Source organism: Amblyraja radiata, chromosome 1 (genome assembly GCF_010909765.2).
Source record: "Amblyraja radiata isolate CabotCenter1 chromosome 1, sAmbRad1.1.pri, whole genome shotgun sequence".
NCBI lineage: Eukaryota > Metazoa > Chordata > Chondrichthyes > Rajiformes > Rajidae > Amblyraja > Amblyraja radiata.
This window is the reverse complement of record NC_045956.1, coordinates 39,753,551-39,761,263: the sequence shown is the minus strand read 5'-3', so window position 1 is coordinate 39,761,263 and position 7,713 is coordinate 39,753,551. Positions and strand designations below refer to the sequence as shown.

The 7,713-nt window shown below is 42.3% G+C and overlaps 1 long non-coding RNA gene across 1 annotated transcript; it reads left to right on the top strand.

Annotated features, from left to right (window-relative positions):
• The first annotated feature begins 205 nt into the window (after positions 1-205).
• On the top strand, positions 206-768 carry LOC116971247. The gene is made up of 2 exons (XR_004411452.1): positions 206-402; positions 565-768. It is a non-coding gene; the product is annotated as an uncharacterized LOC116971247 (long non-coding RNA).
• The last annotated feature ends 6,945 nt before the right edge of the window (positions 769-7,713 follow it).

Genomic DNA, 7,713 nt, shown 5'->3' with positions numbered 1-7,713 from the left:
TTCGACACAATCTTACTCACATTTTTCCGGTCGTCGCCATAATCAGGTTCCCTTCAGATTTGATGCTATATGTCAAGTTATTGGTGATTACAGTTTTAAAAAAGCAAAATTTGAAAAAAACAACTGCTTCCCAGAGACACTCCGCCAATAGCTTCCATTGAGGATGTCACAATGTATATCACAGTCCACCAATCACAATGGGATCATTTACATAAGCTGCAGATTCATTGTTACCAACAGTAACAGTGAGTAGCAGAAGGAAACAAGAGGCGCAACAAGAAATAACTGAACATGTCAAGGATCAACGAGAAAGAACACAAAACATAGGGGAGCAAGAGACACAACAAGAAAGAACTGAACGTTGACGATCAACGACAAAGAAAGCAGAACATCAACTGGCAGGTAAAAAAGAACCATTTGTATTGAGATTTATTTTATTTCAAACAAATAGATCGCCATTTTGATGTAATGCTTCAGAGTTCATTAATATATAGAATTGTATTTCGAAGTTTATAAATATTTACATCCTGGTGAATATCTACCTCTTTCTTATAGCATGCCAAGAGGAGGGAGCAAACGAGTTGCAGCATGGTCAAGGAAAGATGCAAAGAGACATCAAGAAGAAATGAAGAGCAGAAGGGAACAAGAGACGCAACAAGAATTAACAGAACATGTCGAGGAACAACGAGAAAGAACACAAAACAGAGGGGAGCAAGAGACGCAACAAGAAAGAACTGAACTGAATAAATCTCATTGTTAACGTTTAAATTGTTGTTATATTTTGTGATGGAGGGGAGGTGATCACCGAGTTTGAGGACCAGCCCTCCCATGTGACACTGCACAACCCCCCCCTTCCCCCCCCGCATTGGGGGATGGGGCCCGATGAGGCCCAATGGGTCCCACTTGGTCTAGTATACTTATAAAAGTCTCATCTTGTATATATGTGCGTGTGTTGTGTATGTCTGTTTTAGTATCTTCATCAAATAGCAGTAGGGCTGAAAATGTTCCACATTCTTATTCACATTTTTCCTGTCCACACCATAATCAGGTTCCCTTCAGATTTGATGCTATATTTCCAAAGTTATTGATAATTAAAGTATTAAAAACCCAACTTTGAAAAGAATAACTGACTCTGCTTTGAGATTTTTCTGACAGCTTCCAGTGGTGATGTCACAATGCCATCTCACAGTCATCCAATCACAATGGGATCTCATTTACATAGGCTGCCTTGAAGATTCCGAAAACCGAAAATGACATCACAGTGTGATCTCTGCTGCTCTCTGCTGCTGATGTCTGTTGTAAGGCGAGAGATGTAGTGGGGGAGATTTAAAAGTTTTAAAGTGACATTTAAAAGTTGGATTACTTCAAATCTGCACTGGCAGTTAGGCAGTTATGACATCACAATGTTCAAGTTCAAGTTCGAGTTCACATTTATTGGTACAGTGAAATTTGTGTTACCATACAGGCATACAAATAAAAAGAGCACCATACACCATACACAGCCTAATCCAGCACAGCAAATTTAATGATTACATTTGGGTAATAAAAGATGGCCTGTCGGTGGCATCTACATCACATTAAATCTTAGTGCAAGTGCATGTTTTAAAATCTTAGTGCAAGTTTAGTGAAAGATCGCCTGGCAAGATGGCGCCTGCCTGCGGCGACTTTTGCGGAGCTCCGGAAAATAAAAGGCTCAACTACAAGTTTAAAATGGCCTGCACAGTGAGTGAGTGAGTGAGTGAGTGAGTGAGTGAGTGAGTGAGTGAGTGCACACAAGAGCAAGCCCTTACCAATCCCAAATATTTATTCCACTCTTTGCCCTTTAGCTGACCAATGAAACAGAACAAAAAATTTAAATCAGAATGAAATTTTGAATTTTTGAAAATATTTCATAGAGCCATTTCAGAATAGTCAATGCAGCAAATTATGATCTAAAAGCCTTCTGTCAAACCACAAATTGTAGAACATAGAACGGTACAGGACATGAACAGACCATTTGGCCCACAATATGCCGAACATGATGCCTAGCTGAACTGATTTCATCTGCCTGCACATGATCCTTTTCCCTCCATTCCATGCACTTCTATGTGCGTATCCAAAAGCCTCAACACCACTATCGCATCATTTAGCAGTCATATTTTTAATGATTATTGAGGCACTGGGAAAAAAATGTAAACAGCAATTGTGTCAAAATTAGTCAAACTTTAACAACTAATAGTAAGATTAAACGAGAACTTACCAGTTTGAAGTTTGATCTTTATTTTATGAGGAGTTACGATGAGGGACTACGTGAAGAAGAAGACCCCGTCCAGCCGCACATGCGTCAATCTTCAAAGCAGCGGTGTGAAATCACAGATAATAATGACTGAAGTATAATAGTAAGATGTGCGAAGACTAGAAATACCAGATTACCTTTATGAGGGGTGGGAGCGGAGGGCACATAGTCCCTCATCGTAACTCCTCATAAAATAAAGATCAAACTTCAAACTGGTAAGTTCTCGTTTAATCTTACTATTTTACTTCGGAGTCACGTGAGTGACTACGTGAAGATTTCAAAGCTCTGTGATTTCATGCCATAGATTCAAATCCAGGCATCTCACTGCACTGATTGACTCAGAATGAATAAAATAATCAATAATGCATAAACCATAACATTGATGCAAACAATTAACGGTTTATTTATAACAACACAAACAATAGTAACCCCTCTATCCCAGGGGGAAACTTATAAAACTGAATCCAAAACAGCATCACCAAATACCCCAGGTTCGGCTATCGCCTTATGATAATACTTGTGAAACATCCGTTCACTTGCCCATCCTGCGGCCGCGAGGATATGGTCTATTGGGATGTCCAAATCCCTGGCCGCTGATATTGATGCCGCCCTGGTGGAATGAGATTTAAATTTGTCAGTGTCAATACCTGCATCAACCAGCACCTGCTTCAGCCACCTTGAGATGGTCTGAACCGAAACTTTCTTATGCGGCTTCTTATGGCTGATAAAGAATGCGGATTCTGCACCTCTTAAGGTTCTGGTGGCTTCAATGTAACATCGCACACGTGACACTACACATAGACATGGATCCGTAGGATATGCTGAAAAAAAAAACTTACACCCCGTGACCCCAGGTCTGCTCTATTTGGGCAAATCATAGACATAGAACGTAATGGCATCTGCAGCTATTTCCATCCTGTCTTTTCGCAGTTTCTGCAATGTCTGCACCCTCTGTGCTGAAACCAGTGCCATGAGCATGACTACCTTCATGGTAACTTTGGCCAACGACAGAGCTGACACAGGAGTCCATTGACGAAGGAGCATAAGCACATCCCTTACATTCCAGATTACTGTATACCTGGGTCTAGGAGGCTTGGAATTGAAAATTCCCTTCATAAACCTACAGACCAAAGGATATTGTTCTGATTCCCTCCATAGATATGCAGAGAGGGCACTTCATGCAGTATTGATCGCACTATAGCTTAACTTAAGATCGAAATAGAGAGTTGACAGAAACTCTAACACGTCTGGGATGTCTGCCGTGTGGTATGAAATATTCTGCCTTAAGCAGAACACCTCCCATTTCCTTATATAAGAAATGTACTCCTTCTGGGTACTATCCCTCCAGGCCGCCGCAATAACATCCACGGTACGATCTGATAGACCTCTTCCGAGATATGGCTTCCTTAGAATCTGCAAATCAACAGACCAATACGATCATGTAAAGGATGCGAATCACCAGTTACAGGGTGCACAAGTAGGTTTTCTTGTTTGGGAATACTCATAAGGGGCTGTGTGATCATTTGTAACACCAAAGTTGTGTAGGCCAGTCTGGTACCACCAATGCTCCTGAAGCAGAGTCCTGTTTGATCTTCTGTAGACACCGACTGATGAGGCAAAATGGAGGAAATGCATACAAAAATATTCCACCCCAATGCAGCGAGAAAGCATCCATCGCTACTGTCCCAGGATCTGGTTCCCATGAAACATATTTAGGTAATTAGTGGTTTAGTTTGGATGCAAACAAGTCGATCTCTGGCATTCCGAACTGGGCAACAACATTATTTAATATGTCACGATTCAACATCCATTCTGTAGTGTCATTGAATTTACGTGACCTTATGTCTGCAACTATGTTGAATCTACCTGGTAGGTAGATTGCCGAAAGACAAATGTTTCTGGTAATACACCAGCTCCAGATCAGGTTTACCAATCTATCACAAGATTCTGACTTGATTCCACCCATATGATTAACATACGCTACTGCCGTAGTGTTGTCAATCTGCACCTGAACATGCAAGTTATGCATAGTAGAGCAATAAGCTTTAAGCCCATAAAATGTTCCTAAAAGCTCTAAGTAATTAATCCATTGTGCTTGCAGCAAAGGTACTTCCTCCACATTCCATCTACCTCCAAAGCTGGAAATAGTATTAGTAGCACCCCAACCTAGAGCACTTACATCAGTCTGTAGAACAAAGGAAGGTGTTTCAACCAGAATTTTCCTGGAAGCATTTGAGACATTCCTGATCCACCATTGTATTTCAGTAATGGCTGCAACTGGCAATTGCATGGGCCTGTCAAAATGCCCTGAATGTATCCTCAATGTTTGTACCTTTGCTCGCTGTAATTGCTGATAATGCAGTGGTCCAAACTGCACAGCCAGGAATGAAGTGATTAGTTTGCCAAGCAAGCTTGCCACCTGCCTAATTGAAGGTTGTTGCTGTGTAATGAGCTTGATACAACCTGTGCTCTGAGTTAATAGTAAAACCCAAGTAATCAATTACTGTGCCTGGTGTTAATTTGGATTTATCTGGATGAATGATAAACCCCAGTCTCTCGAAGGTGAGCTTACCTACTGACACCGATGCTTCCGCTGTAGCCCCAGTGTCCCCCACAATCAAAATATCATCCAAATAGGCCATTACCAAATGGCCCTGAGCTCTCAGTAGTGATAGGACTGGTTTTTAACAATTTGGTAAACAATCTAGGAGCTGAGGTTAACTCATTAGGCAATGCTTTAAATTGCCATATTTGACTCATCCAGCTAAATTTCAAATATCTCCGATCATTACCATGTACAGCCACAGAGTAATATGCATCTTGAAGATCTATGCTAGCCATATAGCATTTTCTCAAAATTAGCTGTTTAACATTAGCAAATGTCTCAATTTTAAAATGTTTATACTGTACAAAGGGGTTAAGGCTCGTCAGATCGAGAATTATTCTACACCCACCATCCTTTTTTGCTTTTGGAAAAATACTTGACACAAATTGGCAAACTGACTTCTCAATTACCCTTTTTTACACAATTTTTCAAGTTCTGCCTGAATCTCCATATTCTCTTCTTGTGAGAAAATACGTGTCCGGCTTGGAACATGCTGAGTAGGAGGACCCAAATTTGGGTAGAATTCAATTCTAAACCTCACTATACTGCACAGTATAAACGCATCAGATGTAATTTCTTGCCATTCTTTTAGGAAGAAGTGTAGCCTCCCTCCAACTTCTAAGTGTGATACACTTAATATGTTTCTATCAAGACCAGACCCACCTACCTCGGGGTTTGCCAGTGGAAAATGTTGTCCCCTGCTCCTAGTGGGAATACTGTAACCTCTACGTGTCCCAGGAGCAGTGCGCCAATAATGCATATACGGGAAAGACCGATTTGTTCCTTCACCGGCACCAGTCACCGCACTTCGGTAGGAAAACTGTCTTCGAACTGATCTGCCGAGCACCGGTGGTTTCATCATCCCCACGGTTTTTGCCTCTTCATTCAGGTCTTTTACCCTTTTGGCCAGTACCTCTCCAAAGAGCAGATTTGGTATTGAATATTAGTCGGTTTACAGAGCCCCGCAAACTTAGGGTGTATGTTAGGCCTTATAGCACTTTTACGTATACAGTTTATTTCAAAGTGCGCACTACACATGAATGCTAAGGCATTCTGTTGAGATACTGACAGGTGCCCCTCATCCAACCCTCTGGCGAAAGCTGTAATGCCTGATCCGAGCAGCTTCAACACCCACTGTAATGTCATCTCCTGTGCGCGTACTGCATGCCCATATAACCCCATATTACATTATTAACTGCTGGGACTCCCAAAAGTGCACAATTCTGCGGGGTTTCATATTTTTTTGCAGTCTTGTCCATCGTGAGCTCCTGGAGCTAATGGGAGAGCAAATAATTTATTGTCATTGCCAATTCATCCCCCAATGGTTCCCCAGTTTGTCTGGGAATGGCAAATCTTTGGGCCAGGCACGATATTGCAGGCTCTGCTTTTTGGCTCTGGTCAACATCTGATTCGGCGTCAGAATCTTGCTGACCCGTAAAATAATCCTCCTCATGGTGGGGGCGATGTGGCATCCCTGTTTCAGGCACTCCCAGCGCGGGCTCTCCCGTAGGCCCACGCATAGGAAACCCTCTTACAGGCGCTCCCCGCGCGGGCTCGCTCGAGGGCTAACGCATAGGCAGCCCTCTTTCAGGTGCTGCTGTCGTTGGCTCTCGTGTAGGTCAATGCATAAATTGCCCTTTTTCAGGCATTGCTGGCTCTGGGTCTCTCCTGTAGGCCAACGCGGACTACACTCCTCCTCCTGGAGTGGGTCTTGGTAAATTATTTTCTCCATGAGGAACTCCCAATTTGTGACCCGAGCAGACATAATGTCTGACTGAGGAGGGGAACCCTCTGGGTCTGACTCCTCAGAGTCCACTGGCCGAGCAGACTTTTTGCTGGGCTTGCGCCCCAACGGCGCTGCGACGGTTCCAATGACCGCTTCTGCAGTCGATGGCCTCGCTGTCACCGACTCGTTAGGCGGGCGCCCGCTACCCGCAGACCCGCGGTCTTCACGTGTTTTACTCGCGGTACGCCTACCCCTTCCTTTACCCACTTTCTCCATTATAAACTTGTATAGTACAAACTACAAGTTTTTTCACCGAAGAAAGCGACCTGTAGTGAAGTGAAAACACTTACCTTCAGGCTTTTAAACTTACCGCTGGAGGAGCTCTACCCCTCTCAACCGGTCGCTGCGCTATGCGTCTGACGTTATGACGCGTGTGCGGCTGGACGGGGTCTTCTTCTTCACGTAGTCACTCACGTGACTCCGAAGTAAAATGTCTATTAGAACAGCGGTAATGACAGTTTTATGTAGCTAACATTTTTGTCATTATTTATTCTAAGATAGTTAGCTGTTCCATATATACTTTTAATCACTCAATTCTGTCATGGACTATTTGACATGATTTCTCTTCAAGATTCTTACAATTGTTTTCTTAATCTTATTATAGACTTCACAGCATTTGTAGTTTTGTGGTTTTCATCTATCAATAAAACTGGATAAAGTACACAAGAGTAAAAACATTGACAGGCAGGTAACAGCAGGAAACCACAAAATTTAAGAATATTAATAATGTTTGAATATCACAGCAGGTTCCTGAAATTATGATTGAATTCCAATAATGTGGTTCGTGATGGACAGCCTCATCATGAGTAATAATAACTACATTTATTTGTTGACATTGTTGACTGAGTAATTTGTTTACTAGTAATCTGCTGTCAAATAGCAATTTTCACACTATATCAGATGTCCCCTGATGTTAAATACATCCTTACATGTCCTGTGCCATTATCAACCTTGATACCATTTCACTTGTGTCACGTTGCTGCTGTCATGCAAAGACCTTTAGCGCACTGGGTATGCAGTCTACAAAACAAAAATCAATGGGAAAAA